At 40.1% G+C, this 19,023-nt stretch overlaps 1 protein-coding gene across 1 annotated transcript in view; it reads left to right on the top strand.

The window, feature by feature from the left end:
* The window catches only part of RPS18 (ribosomal protein S18), a 75,605-nt gene extending 73,020 nt beyond the window's left edge, over window positions 1-2,585 (top strand). Inside the window, exon 7 of the mRNA XM_054569209.1 lies at window positions 2,570-2,585. The gene's annotated coding sequence lies outside the window, so the exon portion shown is untranslated. The remainder of the gene's footprint in view (window positions 1-2,569) is intronic.
* The last annotated feature ends 16,438 nt before the right edge of the window (window positions 2,586-19,023 follow it).

A 19,023-nucleotide genomic window follows, 5' to 3' on the forward strand; every position in this document is an offset into this window, starting at 1 on the left:
ATAAATTACTAAGTGATCATACTGATAAACCTCACATCCATCTGATACTGTACACAGTTATTAGAATAGTATGCATTATATTCCCTATGCTGTACTTTACATCCCCATGACTATTCTGTAACAACAAACTTGTACTTCTTAGTCCCCTCACCTTTTTCACCCAGCCTCCCAAAACCCTCCCATCTAGCAACCATCAACATGTTCTCTGTACCTATGAGCCTATTTCTGTTCTGCTTGTTCATTTTGTTTTTTAGATTCAATTGTTTACAGATAATATATTTATTGCCATTTTATTATTCATATTTTTAATCTTCTTTTCTTCTTTTTCTTAAAAAAGACCCATTAACATTTTATGTAATACTAGTTTGGTGGTGATGAACTCCTTTAGCTTTTTCTTGTCTGGGAAGCTCTTTATCTGACCTTTGATTCTGAATGATAGCTTTGCTGGGTAGAGTAATCTTGGTTCTAGTCCTTGCTTTTCATCACTTGGAATATTTCCTGCCAATCCTGGCCCAAGAAGCTTATGTTGAAAAATCAACTGACAGTCTTATGGGGGCTCCTTTATAGGTAACTAACTGCTATTTTTCTTGCTGCTTTTAAGATTCTCTCTTTATCTTTAACCTTTGGCATTTTAATTATGATGTGTATTGGTGTGGGCCTCTTTGAGTTCATCTTGTTTGGGAATCTCTGCACTTCCTGTACTTGTATTTCCTTTGCCAGGTTAGGGAATTTTTCCGTCATTTAAAAAATATTTTATTTATTTATTTTTAGAGTGGAAGGGAGGGAAAAAGGGGGAGAGAGAAACATTGATGTGCAAGAGATACATTGATCAGTTGCCTCTTGCATGTCCACAGCTGGGGACCTGGTCCACAACCCAGGCACGTGTCCTGACTCAGAACTGAACCAGTGACCTTTTGGTTTCAGGCTGGCACTCAATCCACTGAGCCACACCAGCCAGGTCAGTTTTCTGTCATTTTTAAAAACAGTTTTTCAAACTTCTGGCCAAGATGGAGGTCTAGGTAGATACATTTTGCCTCCTTGCACAAACAAAAAAGGACAACAACAAATTTAAAAACAAAAAATTACCAGAACTGCCAGAAAATAGAACCGTATGGAAGTCTGACAACCAAAGAGTTAAAGAAGAAACATTCATCCAGACTGGTAAAAGGGGCAGAGATGGGCAGCCGGGGCAGGGAGGACACTAAGCTAGGCAGCGGCTGGATGACCGGGAGGGCAAGGTGGCAGCTAGATGACCAGGTGGTCCCACATTTGTGTGCTGATAAACTGGGAGAAGGAGCTGGGAGTGAGACAGACTGCGCGATCCAGGGTTCCAGCATGGGAAAAGAAAGCCTCAAAACCCCTGACTGCTAAAACCTGTGGGGGTTGGGGCAGCAGGAGAAACTCCCAGCCTCAAAGGAGAGTTCATTGGTGAGATCCACAGGATTCTAGAACGTACACAAACCAACCCACCTTGGAATCAGCACTAGAAGGGCCCTATTTTCTTGTGTGCAGCTGGAGAAGTGACTGAAAGCTAGCTGAGAGCCAATCAAGCAGCATTGTTGCCTTTCAGACCCCTGCCCCACATACAGAGTCACAATGGAGAGCCTAGGTTGCTCTGCCCTGGCAAATTCCTAAGGCTCTGCCCCTTCCAACGTAATAGGTGTGCTGAGACAAAGAAATATGGCCCAAATGAAAGGACAGATCAGAACTACAAAAATAGAACTAAGCAATGAGGAAATAGCCAACCTATCAGATGCACAGTTCAAAACACTGGTAATCAGGATGCTCACAGAAATGGTTGAGTATGGTCACAAAATGGAGAAAAAAACGAAGGCTATGCAAAGTGAAATAAAGGAAAACAATAGGGAACCAACAGTAAAGGGAAGGAAACTGGGACTCAAATCAATGATTGGGAGGAGAAAGAAGAGATAAATATTCAACCAGAACAGAATGAAGAAACAAGAATTTAAAAAAATGAGGAGAGGTTTAGGAACTCTGGGACAACTTTGAACATTCCAACATCCAAATCACAGAGGTGTCAGAAGGAGAAGAGGAAGAGCAAGAAACTGAAAACATATTTGAAAAAACAATTAAGGAGAACATCCCTAATCTGGCCAAGGAAATGGACTTCCAAGAGATCCAGGAAGCTCAGAGAGTCCTAAAAAAGTTTGACCCAAGGAAGCACACACCAAAGCACATCATAATTACATAACCCAAGATTAAAGATAAGGAGAGAATCTTAAAAGCAGCAAGAGAAAAGGAGACAGTTACCTCCAAAGGAGTTCCCAGAAGACTATCAGCTGATTTCTCAAAAGCAACCTTGCAGGCAAGAGAGGCCTGGAAAGAAGTATTCAAAGTCATGAGAGGCAAGGACCTACATCCAAGATAACTCTATCCAGCAAAGCTATCATTTAGAATGGCAGATAAAGTGCCTTCCAGATAAGGTCAAATTAAATGAGTTCATCATCACCAAGCCCTTATTATTTGAAAGGTACTTATCTAAGAAAAAGAAAATAAAAAATTATGAACAGCAAAATGACAACAAACTCACAACTAGCAACAACTGAACCTAAAAAAAAAAAAAAGCAAACTAAGCAAACGACTATAACAGGAACGGAATCACAGAATGGAGATCAGAGGGGGAGGGGGAGAATGGGAGAAAAGGTACAGGGAATAAGAAGCATAAATAGTAGGTACAAAGTAGACAGGGGGAAGTTAAGAATAGTATAGGAAACAGAAGCCAAAGAACTTATATGTACAACCCATGGACATGAACTAAGTAGGGGGAGAATGCTGGGGGGAGGAGGTTGCAGGGTGGAAGGGAATTTCTTGCTCTTTCTCATCCCCTTCTGGCATCCCCATGATGCAAATGTTGGAATGTTTGAAGTTGTCCCAGATGCTCCTTACACTGTCCTCATCTGAGGGATTCTTTTTTCTTTTTGCTGTTCTGATTGAGTGTTTTCTGCTTCCTTATCTTCCCAATCTCTGATTTGATCCTCTGCTTCATATATTCCACTGTTGATTCCCTGTAATGTATTCTTCATTTCTGACTGGTTCCTTTTAATGTTTTCTAGCTCTGCTTTTATGTTTCCCCTCTCTTTTTTGAAGTTCTCACTGAGTTAATCTGCTCTTCCCTTAAGTGCACTGAGCATCCTTATAACCTGTGTTTTGAACTCTGCATTTAGTAGATTGCTTGTCTCCATTTTGTTTAGTTCTTTTTCTGGAATTTTGTTCTCTTCTTTCATTTGGGACATGTTTCTTTGTATCCTCATTTTGGCTGCCTCCCTGTGTTTGTTTCTATATATTAGGTAGAGCTGCTGTATCTCACTGCCTTGGTAGAGTGGATTTACACAGTAGGTGTTCTGTAGGGTTCAATGGCATGGCTTCTCCGAGCACACAAGCTGGGAAGTCAAGGTGGGCACCCTCATGGGCATGTACACCTTATTCTTATAGTTGAGCCTTGCTGCTGTTTGCACAAAAATGGAGGGATTTGCCCCCCAGGCCGATCAGCTGCAAGGATGGCTTTGACCACCAACCAGTTGTGCAGAGACCAACCCTACACAACAGGACTTACTTTGGCGGGGCTCTGGTTCCTGCTGAGTCTGCCCCTTGAGTGTGTCACTAGCAGAGGTAGTTGAGTGCTGCTCTGATGTGGTCTGAAGTTGTCCACTGGGTGTACTGGCTCTGGGGCCTCCAGGGAGGTACAGGTCAAGGTCAGCTGCTGTTTGTATCCTGCCTGGGACCTCTCAGCATGAGCTACAAAGAAATCTGCAGATGGTTGCTACTTGTATTTGGTTTGGAGGTGTCCAGGCGAGGCCAAGCTGTGAACAAGGCTGAGTGCTGCTTCTGCCATGCCTGGGGCCACTTAGTGAGATTTAAAGGGCTCATTGAGGCCAGATGTTGCTTGTTTGATAGATGTTAGGAAAATCTGAAGCATAACTCAAGACAGGCTATTTGTATAGAAAAGTCACTGGAGACAGCTTGGGTGGGCCTGAATGCTGGGTGAGGTGAGGCCTCAGGGAATAAGGGCAGGGCAAACAGTATGAGCCAGGTTCATGGAGTCTCCAATATGGTGCCCATCTGCTGGCTCTGTGTGGGGAGGGCTCATCAAAGGAACAATGGCCTCTGCCAGCACTTCTGTCTGGGAGAAAGCTGTCCCCCTAGCTCTTGCCTTGATACTGGACTCCCCAAATGTCTCTCATGCCTTTTGAGATGCTACTTTAGCACTGCAGCTCTGAGTGAGTCCGAGTAAATCCTTGCACGGGTCCTTTAAGATGAACTTCCTGGGACTCCAGAAGCACCCCCTCTCACTCAGCCTCAATCCCTGCTGATTTTTACAACCAGAAGTTATGAGGACTTCTTTTCCTGTCACTGGAACCCTGGGCTCGGGGGCCTGGTGTTGGGCTGGGATCCCTCGCTCCTCAGGGGGACCTCTGCAGCCAAGATATCCTTCCTGATTTTTATGCACCACACGTGGGTGTGAGACCAGCCTGTTCTGTATCTCTATCCTTCCTACCAGTCTCTATGTGATTTCTTCAATTCCCTAGTTGTAGGACTTCCATTCAGTCAGATTTTAGGCAGTTCTGAATGATGGTTCTTTTGTAGTTTAGTTGCAATTTTGATGTGGTTGAATGAGGAAGCAAATACCATATTTACTACACTGCCATCTTGACCAGAAGCTCATATTTCTTGACAGTGTGTTCAGGTCTTTATATCTTTGCTGTATACTTGTTTTATCAATTACTGAGACAGGAGTGTTGAAATCTCTAAATGATAACTTGCAGATTTACCTAGTTTGCTTTTTAGTTCCATAAATTTTGTTATATTTATTTTGAATCTGTGTTTGTTGTATAAATATTCCAATTGTTATGTATGTTCACGAATTGATTTATTTATCATTATGTTCATATTTATCCCTTGTAATATCCCTTATTGTTAAGTCTAGTGTCTCTGGTTTTAATACAGCTCCTCTGGGGTTTTTTTTTTTGTTTGTTTTGTTTAGTGTTTGCATAATTTGTCTTTTTTGCATCCTTTACTTTTAACCTAAACTGTGGAGGGCATATATTTTGGTTCTTGCTCTTATTTGTGTAACATAGTTCAAAAATAAAATAGGTAACCCATCGGAGTGAGAGAAAACATTTACAATATGCATACACAACAAGAGGTCAATATGAAAATGGGTGAAGAATTTTTACAAATCAATAAGAGAAAGAAAACACAATGGAAAAATGAGCAAACAACTTGGAGGGACACTTCATGAAAGATGATATTCAAATGGCCAATAAACCTATGAAAAAGTACTCCATTAGTCATCAGAGAAATTTTAATTTAAACCACAACACAATACCACTACATATCTCCAGAATGACTAAAATGAAAAAGGTTAACAATAGCGAGAATTGGCAAGGATATGGATCATCTGAAGCTCTCACACACTAATGGTGGGAATGAAAATCGGTACAACTGCTTTGAACAATTTTCTGGCATTACATAAATTTGAGCATACATATATCCAATTACCAAGCAATTCCAGTTTTAGGTATGTATACCCAACAAAAATATGTATATAATATCTATCAAAAATATTTACTAAAATATTCTTGGTAGCACTATTTATAGTAGCTTTAGACTGGAAACTTTACAGATGCAATTAGCAGTAGAATGGATAAACTGTGGCATATTCTCACAAAGGGATATTATAGCAATGAGAGTGGATGAACTATAGCTGCACGTAACAACTAGACGAGTCTCCTTGACATAATGTTGAATGGAGAAGTGAAGCACAAAAGATGACATACTGTGTGACTCCATTGATATAAAATGCAAAATAATCAACCTCAATCTATTGATACAATGTTAGAGTCAGGAAGAGGTACCCTTGTGGGTAGTGATTGGAAACAAGTAATGGGGCTGGCCAATAAGGGCAATATTCTGTTTCTTGATCTGGGTAGTAGTTCAACTTGTGAAAATAATCAAGTTGTATATTTATGATTTGTACACTTTGGGTATGCATGCTACACGTCAATAAAAAATTGTCAGTGATGAAACTGAAAAACAAAGAGGCATATAATTTAATGAGGCTTTTTTACAAAAAGCAACAGGCCACTGACCCCTACTTTCACCTCCATTCCTGTTTAGCGGTTTCACCCTTTATTTGACTTAGCTGTTTATTTTGCTATTAATCTCACAGTTTTATTACTTTATCAAAGTTATTCATGCACATAGTTTTAAAAATTATTTATTTATTTTTAATCCTCATGCAAGGATATGTTTATTGCTTTTAGAGAGAAAGGAAAAGAGGGAGAGGTGAGGGAGGGAGAGAGAGAAAAGGAGAAAGAGAGAGAGAGGGAGGGAGATATATGAGAGAGAAATATCTGATCAGTTGCCTCCAGTATGTGCCCCGACTGGGGATCAAACCCAAAACCTAGGCATGTGCCCTGACCACGGATCAAACCTACCAACTTTTGGTGAATGGGATGATGCTCCAACCAACTGAACCACGAGGTCAAGGGTCAAATAATTCTATGGGGCTTGTTAATGGAACACAACACACTCCTCCCCCACTGCCTCATCTGGCCACTTCTCATCTCCCTATCAGTCCAACAAAACTCATTTTTGTTAGATGGGTATTTATTGTTTACCTATCATGACTGCACAAATGTCACTGTATAAACTCTCATTTTCCCTTGATGTGATAATTGCCTATGTGTGTATCATTTCTATGTTTTTACCATTAATTCAACCCCCACTTATGTATATCCTCCACTATGTATCTCTTCTCAGTTCATTCGAACACATTATGTAGTCTATTACATCTGAATGAAATTTCCTCTTGAAGCCTCTGACTAGCTCCAGTGGGCACTGGCTGCCCTCCAGGAGTGCTGAACGACTGTGTTCTTGGGGTTTCCCTTCACTATTTTCCCGGGAATTCTCTTCCTCCTCTCTTGTGCTGGACCTCTGTTTCATACATATCAAGTTATTTATCTTCTTTTTTGTTTATCTCTTTGTTGTGGTGGAGGACATCCTCTAAAAACTTCCTGAGAAAAGGCACATGGAAAGTCAATGCTTTGAGATCTTACATGTCCGAAAGTATATTTATTCTATTATTATACTGAATTAATAGTTTTGTTTAGTGTAGAATCCTAGTTTTAAAAACAAATTTCCTCAGAAATTTGAAAGCATCATTCCACGGTGTTCCTGCTTTCAGAGCATTACATTCTGGCTCTTGATCCTTTACATAAAACCAGTTTTATCCTAGAAGACTTTAGGATCTTTGTCCTTACTGGTAAAATTTCAAAATGATGTAACTGTGGAACTAGCATAGTTTTATTCAATGTTCTGGGCCTTTTCAACTCTAGAAATATCAGTTCTGGGAAATTTTCTTAAATTATACATATTTTCTTTTTTAAAAAAAGATTTTATTTATTTATTTTTAGGGAGATGGAAAGGGAGAGAGAAAGAAAAGAAGAGAAACATCAACGTGTGAGAGATACATCGACTAGGTTCCTCTCACATGCCCCCAGCCAGAGACCCAGCCTGCAACCTAGGCATGCACCCTGACTGGTGAATTGACCCTTTGGTTCGCAGGCCAATGCTCGATCCACTGAGCCACATCAACCAGGGCCTTAAATTATATTTTTTTATAAAATCCTTTCAACTGTTTTATTCATTCTTTATATAACTTCCCAAATTAGATATTTGACCTCTTGGACTTATTCTCTAAATTTTCTAATCTTCTTTTTCTCTCATTTTCCATATTATTTTCTTTTTGCTCTATTTTCTGGGAGATTTCATTAACTTTATCTTCCTAATCTTCTAGCATGTTTTAATTTATACTATCATGTGTATTTTTTTTAATATTCAAGGCTCTGTTTTGTTCTCTGATTTTTTAAATTTTTATTTTGTTTAAGATTTTATTTATTTATTTTTAGAAAGAGGGTTAGGGAGGGAGGAAGAGAGGGAGAGAAACATCAATGTGTGGCTGCCTCTCATGCACCCGCTACTGGGGACCTGGCCCTCAATCCAGGCATGTGCCCTGACTGGGAATCAAACCAATGATCTTTCAGTTAGTTCACAGGCCAGTACTCAGTCCACAGAGACACACCAGCCAGAGCTGTTCTCTGAATATTATTTTTATAGTATTCTGCTCATATTTCTTCAATGTACTATCAACTCTCTTAAAATATTAATAATAGGTTTTTGGTAAGCTTTCTTCTCCCTTTTTAGTCTCTGTTTCCTCCAAATTATCTTTTATCTTTGTTTTATTTGATCTCTGTATTTCAAGTTAAATTCTTTTTCAATTTTTGGTGATTCTTGGCTGTCTGCTTCTACTTAAGAGTGGGGCGCTAAAAGGCTGATTAGAAGCTCTGTTCACTTTGTGTGGGGGTTTGTAACTCCTACTTCATTGTCTTATTTTGGATTCCCCCAAAAGAGACCCTGAGATGCGTATTTGAATGGAAGTACTCAGAGAAAACAAAGGTAAGGGAAAAGAGACAGGCAGAGAAGGTAGTCATAATGCTAACTATAACAGAGAATGACTAAAGCTTAAGCCTACTGAAAGATTTTGGGGAAACAGTGAAAACACACACTTTAGAGTTATTGCATGCAAGGGACGAGGCGGCTAAGGTATTTATAAATCAAATACCAACAGTCATTGGCTGAGAGCTGCTCCTTGGGAGGAGGGTATTTATTCCCTAGCACTTCTACTTGCCCAGTGCCTGGACAGAGTAGCCTTCCATGTCTTTGGAGAGAAATGTGATGCAAGGGACTCAGATACCGGCAGTTGGAAGTCATCAGGAATACACTGAAGTGGGGCTGCCCAGGGAATATGGGTGGGGAGAATGATGTCTGCTACAGCCACTTTAGTGGGACTGTTACTTGGAAACTCCTGTCTGTACTCTGACATCTTTTTCTTTTTTCTTCTCTCTCTCTCTCTCTCTCTCCCCCCTTCCATCCTTCCTTCCTTCCTTCCTTCCTTCCTTCCTCTCTTTCTTTTTCTCTTTCTCCCTTTTTCTTTCTTTCTTTCTTTCTTTCTTTCTTTCTTTCTTTCTTTCTTTCTTTCTTTCTCTCTTTCTTTCTCTCTCTTCCCTTCCTTCCTTTCTCTCTTTCTCTTTCTTTTTCTTTCTCTCTTTCTTTCTTTCTATTTCCTTCCTTCCTTCCTTCTTTTCTCTTTCTTTCTTTCTTTCTTTCTCTCTCTTTCCTTCCTTCCTTCCTTCCTTCCTTTCTCTCTCTTTCTCTCTCTCTTTCTTTCTCTCTCTTTCTCTCTCTTTCTTTTTCTTTCTTTCTCTTTCTCTCTCTTTCTCTCTTTCTTTTTCTCTTTCTCTCTCTCTTTTTCTTTCTTTCTCTTTCTTTTTCTCTTTCTCTCTTTCTTTCTCTCTCTTTCTTTCTTTCTCTCTCCTTCTCTCTCTTTCTTTTTCTTTCTCTCTTTCTTTCTCTTTCTCTCTTTCTTTTTCTCTTTCTTTCTTTCTTCCTCTCTTCCTTCCTTCCTTCCTTCCTTCCTTTCTTTCATCCTTCCTTCCTTCCTTCCTTCCTTCCTCTCTTTCTTTCTCTCTCTCTTTTTCTTTCTCTTTCCCTCTCTCTTTTTCTTTCTCTCTCTTTCTCTCTTTCTTTTTCTCTTTCTCTCTTTCTTTCTCTCTCTCTCTTTCCTTCCTCCTTCCTTCCTTTCTTTCTCTCTTTCTTTCTCTCTCTCTTTCTTTTTCTTTCTCTCTCTCTTTCTCTTTTTCTCTTTCTCTCTTTCTTTCTTCCTCTCTTCCTTCCTTCCTTCCTTTCTTGCTTCCTTTCTTTCCTTCATTCTCTCTCTCTTCCTTTTTTCCTTCCTCTCTCTTTCTTTCTTCCTTCCTCTCTCTCTCTTTCTTTCTTTCTCTCTTTCTCTCTCTCTCTCTGTCTCTCTCTTTCTCTCTCTCTCTCTTTTTCTCTCTTTCTCTCTTTCTTTCTTTCTTTTCTCTTTCTCATGTTTTTGGACAACCACTTGTCTGAAGAGTTCCAGTCTAGCTGCCAGGGTTCTGTGAGCTAAGTGGAAGGAAAGGCGGGTGATCTTAACTTCCAGTGGGAAATTTTATGTTTTCATTTCACCCTCCTAGTCCAGGATGACACCCTGCTCTTTGGTGTTTCCCAATCCACAGACCCTCTAATTGGTACCTTCTGGAGTTAAAATTCTCAGACTTCTTATGGTGCAGGAGGGGAAGTTACACACCTGCTCTTAGAGGAGAGGTATCTGAGCTTTAACTACTTCTTAAATGCACTTTCAATCAAATATTCTGTTTTTTAAAGATTTATTTATTTATATTTAGAGAAGGGAAGGAGAAAGAGAGAGAAACATCAATGAGTGGTTGCATCTCACACTCCCCCTACTGCGGACCTGGCCTGCAACCTAGGCACGTGCCCCACACTGGGAATCAAACCGGTAACACTTTGGTTTGCCGGCCGGTGCTCAGTCCACTGAACGACACCAGCTAAGGCTCAAATACTCTGTTTTTAGCCCTATCCTCACCGCCATAGGTGACTAGGGTGACTAATTTCTTTTGCAGCCTCTGTGTTGTAAACCTGGTTGCTTCTTTGTTTTCCTCAGCTTTCTCTGACTACTAAATTAGTTACATTTGCTGTTCAGCTTTCTTTTTTTATTTTTTAATTATGTTTTATTGATTATGCTATTATGGTTATCCCATTTTTCCCCCATTGACCCCCTCTACCTAGTACCCTCAGTCCTTCAGGCAGTCCCCCCACCATTGTTCATGTCCATGGGTCATGCATATAAGTTATTTGGCTACTCCACTTCTGTACTTTACATCCCCATGGCTATTCTGTAACTACTAATTTGTATTTCTTAATCCCCCCACTTTTTCACCCATTCTTCCATACACTCCTCCCATCTGGCACCATCAAAACCCTCTCTGTATCCATGATTCTGTCTCTGCTCTTCTTGTTCGCTTAGTTTGGTTTCCAGATTCAATTGTTGATGGGTATGTATTTAATGCCATTTTATTGTTCATAGTTTTGAGCTTCCTCTTCTTCTTAAATAAGTCCCTTTAACATTTCATATAAATGGTTTGGTGATGATGAACTCTTTTCATTTATTCTTGTCCGGGAAGCTCTTTATCTACCCTTCAATTCTAAATGATAGCTTTGCTGGATAGAGCAATCTTGGCTGTAGGTCTCTGCTTTTCATGACTTTGAACAACAAAATGGCAATAAATACATATCTATCAAGTATTGAATCTAAAAAACAAATTAAGTAAACAGAAAAACAAGGACAGAATCATGGCTATGAAGAGCATTTTGATGGTTGCCAGATGGGAGGGAGCGTGGGGGAATGGGTGAAGAGGTGAGGGGGTTAAGGAGTACAAATAGGTAGTTACAGAATAGCCATGGGTATATAAAGTACAGTATGGGAAATGGAGTAGCCAAAGAACCTCCACATGACCCATGGACATGAACAGTGGTGTGAGGTTTGCCTGGTGGAGTGAGGGTGCTCAGTGGAGACAGGCAAGGGGGGAAAAGTTACTACAACTGTAATAGCATAATCAATAAAATATAATTTAAAAAGTAAAGAAAAAAATTCCTTATCAAAATTCCCTCTGCATTCTTTTATGACCTGCTATTTTATCACAGATATTTGTGATGTTTAATTTCCAACTCTAATAGACTGGGAGAATGCCACTTTAGTAATTTGTCACAGATTGTCACAATTATTTGAGTAAAAGGGCATTTTTCTGGCTGGTGAAGACATCTGCCCCTTCCACCGTCTGCCTGTATTGCTTTAGAAGCTTGAGAGCATTGACCTTCTGATTTACATCTGTGGGAAGCAGAAGGGGATAACATGATGTCTGCTCAAAACTACACCAGGCTGTAGTACGGATTCAAGTGTCAGTGATTAATAGGCCCGTGTTCATCAGTAGAAGGAGCTATTTGTTGAGAGACGTCAGGGACTCCAGACACAAGTCCTGGAAATGCTGTGGCCCAGCTACCAAGGTGTGGCTTATTGTCCCAATTTGTCACAGACCCCAGCACTAATGTAATACTCTGAGGATTGACTGATGGCATCCTTTTAGGTATCAGCTGAGGAACAGCAAAGCTTCCTTGAGCAGCTTTGAGAGCTGTGGATGTTGAACCAGAGTAGGAGAGGAGGAACATGGCAGATACTTCATGGTAGGTGCAGCTGATGTTTATGGACACATGTAAGGCCTCTTGTGGGCTTGCCTAGAACAACCAGGGTAGAGAAATTTCTGCAGGGCTCTCTGGTGGAGCTTGAGACCTATGGTGGTCTATTACATTAGTAACCCCTAATGGATGCCTCCCAACATTCACAACCTTGTGTAGTCCCCTCTCCTTGAATTCATGCTGACCCTGTCACCTGATTTAAACATTAAGTACAGCAGACATGATTATATGCCAGTTCTGAGCCTAAACTCTAAGAAACCCTGGTAGTATCCATTTTTCCTCTCTTGGGAATTTCGAGTGTTCAGTCAGTTGGAGTGACTGCGTGGAGAGGCCACATGGCACAGGAGAGACCTTGAGATTTCATGACAAAGAACTGAGGCCTAGGGCATGTAAACCCAGTTGAGCAGTTTTACTTGAGCCTTCCCAGCTGCGGCTCTAGACACATGAACAAAGAACCCTTGATGGACATCCAGCCCAGTGGACATCGCCTACCAGAGTTCCTGACCCACTGAATTGTGAGAAACAATACATTGCTTACTGCTTTAAGATACCAAGTTTTGGGGCCATCTGTTTGCATCAATAGATAACCCAAACTGAACCAAAAGGGGAACTTTAGGTTCTTGGTGTTTCAGGCACTCCCTCTATAGACCAGGAAGGTCTGATGACATTTTTACTCTGCTTGAAAAGAGCTAAACATGTAAGACAGCTAAAAGCATATGCTGATACAAAAGGAAATATGCATTTTAGAACTTCTAAAATTCTGTAAAAAATGTGAACCATAGGCATTGTTTTATTTACCCATTGTTATAGCCTTCAAAAGCCTAAGTTTAAAGACAAGAGTAGGAAATACCGTAAACAGTGCCTCCAGATTGGGTTCTTGACCCATCCTGCTAACACATGGCAGGGGAGATGGGGCCTCACTCTCAAAAAAATGGTGGTATTTCTTGGGAAGGACTTAAATCTGATCCCTTTAGTTGAAAGCTATGTTAGGTAAACTTATTTTAAGCTTGTTTTAAAATAAATTCCTAAAGGAAGGAATACTCATCTTTATAGGGTCCTCCCCGTGTAGTGCTGGCATGTTCTCTCAGGAGGCACCTTGTATGGAAAGGACAGTGAGGTTGGTAATCACAGGGGATAGGGTTTTAATCCCATTTCTTTCAGGTTTTAGCTCTGAGGCTTTGGAGGAGTTACTCAACCTGTTTTATTCAATTTCTAATGATAGCTTTGCTGGATAGAGCAATCTTGGCTGTAGGTCTCTGCTTTTCATGACTTTGAACAACAAAATGGCAATAAATACATATCTATCAAGTACTGAATCTTTGAGAAATAAATAATTTTCTACATTTATTTAGCTCCCATTTAACAAAATCAAGATCCAGACCTAGATTCAAGTTTCTGCCAAAGAGGAGGTAACTTAATCTCTCGTCTTTGATTTCTTCACCTGTTATTGCCTTATTATTATTAAAAAGTAAGAATGATAACACCTACCTTCAAGGACTGCTTTGAGAATAAAATGAGGTAATGTATATGAAAGTATAAAGCATTGTTAGGCATATGGCTGAGAATCAAAAATATCTTGGCTTCATTTTCCTGCATTTGGAGGTTCTTGGAACCAGGGTGATGACTCAAAATCAAAGGAGGAGTCGGCAGCTGGACAGCTCAGTGGCAATTTGGTTGGGTCACCATCACTGTCTTCTTTTCTATCTATATTGCCATTGACTTAGCTCCTGGAAACATAAGATTTTTAAAATAATTATCTATTATCCTGTATATCCTGCAACCCTTGCCCCTATTCTCATCACAGAAAAACAAGGGTTTATTATCTCAAGAAAAGAATGATAAAAGAGAGTACCAATTACAAATGAGTCAGATTTTGGCTTTGTGGTTTTAAAAGCCAAAGACTCATGACATAACAGCTTCAGAAGATAATTGGAGAGTTCATTTTTCTCAACATGTCACACATACACACTCACACATACGCATATGTTCACAGTGACACACATGTGCATGCTCACACTCAAAGGACTAGATAAAAATTCCTTGGATTTTGGGGTGGGGAAGTAGGTGGAAGCGGGAAGCTAGAATGGGTAATATATGGAGAAACCATTCACGTCTTTCTCTTTGCCCTCAGCAACTAAATGACCTTTTTATTTGGCCATCTTGTGAGGAGATTAGGTTTGTTTCTGAGGAATATGAAGGGAAGACAAGGACTAATATAAATCTATTGAAATTCAAAATAGGATTTTCCAACAAGACAATAGGCTTGAAAACTGGATTCTTTGAGAAATAAATAATTTTCTACATTTATTTAGCTCCCATTTAACAAAATCAAGATCCAGACCTAGATTCAAGTTTCTCCCAAAAAGGAGGTAATTTAATCTCTCGTCTTTGATTTCTTTACCTGTCCATAATGATGATAACACCTGCCTCAAAGATTGCTTCCATCTTCTGAAGTGGCAAATAGAGCCAGGAAACCAAGCATATTATGTGAAAGGAATAATGGCAAAGCAGGCCCCTTCTTGCCTTAGGGAATGAAGAAAGCCCAGAGGTGAACTTGAAATAGGAATCAAACAGGCTTAATTTGGAATTGGGGAAATGGCTTCAGAAACATCCAGAAAATAGAAGAAATCATTGAAGTTGGCACAAACTTGTGCCCGATATAGTTAAGTGGGCAGATCAGGGTGAGTTGGCAGGCAGACAGGATCTCCTTTGTACTTCGAGTCCTTCTCCAATATTGTTTGAGAGCCATGGGCCTGCCACAGGGCATGGTGTGGCCAGAAGACAGTAAACAGACAATAAAGGGATGTGGCTTGGACGTCTTAGGTCAGGGGATGGATGAGGAACACGGTGGAGATTTAAGGTGTCCACTGGCCTTTCTGGAGCCACATAAAGGTCGAGTCAGCCAGGTGAACCAATGTGAGATCAGAAGCAGCCAAGAGAGACCCATGAGATACTCTAAGTGCTGACTTTAGTCAAAGGCCACCAGAGTGAATGTGACCAAGTATATATTGACCCATAAACAAAAGGAAACAAAGGACACACTTTGAGAGCATGAGGACCCCAGTTCTCTTTGTACCCCTGTCCCCCAGAAGATGGTTTAAGCTTCTTCTCTCCATGCACCCCCAAGGACTACTGGGCAAGAAGCCTGTGAAGAGGGAAGACCTCTGTGAAACCTGAAACTTTATCTAGAAACTGAAATAACCCCAAGATTTCAATGGCTTACAACCATCATCTATTTTTATGCTTATGGTACTAGAAAGTAGCTGTGGTTTGTCTGATCCAAGTTGGGCTTAACAGGAATTGGTAGGGTTTCAGGCTTCCGGTTGTGTTCAGTTCTGGTCCAGGGTCTTTATTCAGGGACCCTAGTTGAAGGGGCAGTGGATATCTGGAATCTGCCTTTCTCTTGTCATAGGCTAAGTCAAATGACAAAAGTACATTTAAAGTATCTGCTTGCATCATGTCCTGTGACGTTCTGTTGGCCCAAGCAAGTCACACAGCAAAAGGCATGGATATATACTTAAATAATGAGGGAGCAAAGAATTGGGAATAAACAGTCCAAACCACCACAGGGCCACTGTCCCCTGCCCAACACCCAAATGGTAATACTCCCAGATTGGTGTGGTAAGTCCAGGAGCAAATTTTCCCATGAGCCAAGACTATCAGTGGAGTGTCACAGGGGGCCCAAAAAGCCAGGACACCAAGAGTAGAATGAGGTAAGACTGGGTCTTGGATAAGATACTTGAGGGGTTTTACCAGCTGCCTGCCTCCAGACCTTTTTATAATATGAAACAACTTAATGTCTTTATTTTTAGCTGAGTTATCTGTTGTTAACAACTGGATGCATTTTAACTGCTACAGGATTTTTATTATCCCTATTTTTCATGGTGTCCAGAGAAGTGAGTGCCAGAAAGTAGATTTTGACTCAGGCTTTGTCTCCAGAGCACTTGCTTTTACCTACTATTATATCCTGTCCTCCAAATCTTGTGTGAGGCTGAAGTCTCTTAAATACATGTTAGTTGATTCAAAGGATAATGCATTTAAAGGCCCCCATGGTGAAAAAGTGGAAGATCTGGGCATGGCTGTAAAAAAATACAGGCGTACTTTATTTCAATGTGCTTTGCTTTATTGAACTTCACAGGTACTGCCTTTTGTTGTTGTAGTTGTTTAAAAATTAAAAGTTTGTGGCAACCCAGTGTCAAGAAAGTCTGCTGGCACCATTTTTCCAATAGCATTTGCTCATGTCATGTTTCTGTGTTACATTTTGGTAATTCTCAAAATACAGAGTCCAGAAGAAGTAAGGCCTGCTTGAGTGTGTTTGGTAGGGTAATAATATGGGCGTAATAATTTACAGTTTTAATTTGAACATTTCACCTAAAATATCATATGTTGTGCTTGAGTGTGATATTGTTATGTTGCAGAATTACATACTTATGATTTTGTAATAAAAAAGGGGCGTTATTTGTTCTGGACCCTGAAGTTTAAACTTTTTCATTATTATTATATTTGTTATGGTGATCTGTGATCAGTGATCTTTGCTGTCACTATTGTAATTGTTTCGGGGCACCTCAGACCATGTTCACAAAAAACTGGTAAATTTTACCAGTAAATGTGTGTGTTCTGAGTGCTCTACCTTTCAGCCATCCCCCTACCGCTCTCCCTCTCCCCTGGCCTCCCTATTGCCTGAGAGAGAACAATAGTGAAATTAACAACCCTACGATGGCCTCTAAGCTTTCATGAAAGAAAGAGCTGCACATCTCTCACTTTAAATCAATGGCTAGAAGTGATTAAGCTAAATTGAGGAAGGTATGTTGAAAGCCAAGACAGGCCAAAAGATAGACCTCTTTTACCAAACACCCATTTTATGAATCCAGAGGAAAAATTCTTGAAGGAAATTAAAAATCCTACTCCAGTGAACACACAAATGATAGGACAATGAAACAGGCTTAATATCGATACAGAGAAAGTTTTAGTGGTCTGGAGAGGAGATCAAACAAGTCACAACATTCCCTTAAGCCAAAGCCTAATCCAGAGCAAGGCCCTACCTCTCTTCAATTCTATGAAGTCTGAAAGGGGTGAAAAAGCTACAGAAGAAAAGTAGGAAGCTAGAAGAAGTTAATTCATGGGGTTGCAGGAAAGAAACCGTCTCTATAACATAAAAGTGCAAGGTGGAGCTTATGAAGAAGGTACAGCAAGTTATCCAGAAGATAATTCATGAAGATGGCTACACTAAAAAATTGATTTTCAATGTAGACAAAACAGCCTTATGTTGGAAGCAGGTGCAATCTATGAATTTCATAGCTAGAGAGAAGTCCCTGCCTGGTTAAAATCTTCAAAGGCCAGGCTGACTATCTTACTAGGAAATAATGCAGCTGGTGACATTAAATTGAAGCCAACGTTAATTTACCATTCTTACAATCCTAGGGCCTTTAAGAATTATGCTAAATCTCTGCCTGTGCTCTAATGGCATGACACAGCCTGGATGACAGCACGTTTTTACAAAATGGTTTGCTAAGCGTTTTATTTTATTTTATTTTTTAAGAGATTTTATTTATTTATTTTTAGAGAGAGGGGAAGGTAGGGAGAAAGAAATGGAGAGAAACACTGATCAGTTGCCTCTTGTACATGCTCTGATTCGGGACTAGACCTGCAACCCAGGCATGTGTCCTGACCAGGAATCAAACCAGCAACATTTTGCTTTACAGAACAATACCCAACCAACTGAGCCACACAAGTCAGGACAATTTACTGAATATTTTAAGCCCACCATTGAAACATACTACTCAGAAAAATGATTCACCTCAAAATATTACTGCTCGTTGACAATATACCTGGTCACCCAAGAGCTCTGATAGAGATGTACGATAAGATTAATGTTGTTGTTTTCTTGCTTGCTAATACAAAAACTGCAACCACACGATAACTTTATTTCCATAATATGACTTCTTACTTAATTTAAGCTAGTTTTGTCCAGTCATAACAGCACCATGACACACTGCATGTCTACTCTCATAAACATTGAGTGTTTAGAACATCAACATCAAACCTTCTTAAGAAAAAGCTTCAAGTCTGTTGAACAATAGTACAGAGTTTCAATCAAACTAATGATAACATCTTGACCCTCCTGATATCAGTTATGTTTAAGCTCCCGGTTCATGAAAGCAGAATGATTCTACTGGCCACACCCTCATGAAACTAGAAAGAAGGAAGCCATGGCTGACATCAGGACCTGATACAATGACTAACTACTTTCTATCCTGTCCCCAGCTAATCAGTAGAGCCCATGTTCCCAACTCCATTAGTCACAATTATTAATGATTTTCTTCCCATATATAATCTATCCCCCTAGGAGTCATCAGGGCGCCTGGTCTTAGAGTAATTGTTCACCTGTGTCTCAGGGCTTGACACCATTTCCTTAAATAAGCCTTTGTTTTCTTTGCTGCAAACTCTTGTTCCCATTTTATTGGGCTTTGATGCACACAGTCAAACATTTGGTAACACATTTATTCTGCAGCTCATGAGTGAAGGAGTAATTGCAACTCTCAAGACTTATTATTTAAGATATCCATTTCAGAAGGTTATAGCTGCCATAGAGGGTGATTTCACTGATGGATCTGGGCAAAGATTTAAAATCTTCTGGAAAGGGTTTGCCACTTTAGATGCCATTAAGAACATTGTGATTCATGGGAAGAGGTCAAAATGTCAACATTAACAGGAGTTTGGAAGAAGTTGATTCAGTCCTCATGGATGACTTTGAGGGACCCAAGACTTCAGTGAAGTAAGTAAATGTAGTTGTGACGGAAACAGCAAGAGGACTAGAATTAGAAGTCAAACCTGAAGATGTGACTGGATTGATTCAATCTCATGATA

Source organism: Pteronotus mesoamericanus, unplaced genomic scaffold (genome assembly GCF_021234165.1).
Source record: "Pteronotus mesoamericanus isolate MK-2021 breed Mesoamerican mustached bat unplaced genomic scaffold, CSHL_Meso_final contig_20, whole genome shotgun sequence".
Taxonomy (NCBI): Eukaryota; Metazoa; Chordata; class Mammalia; order Chiroptera; family Mormoopidae; genus Pteronotus; species Pteronotus mesoamericanus.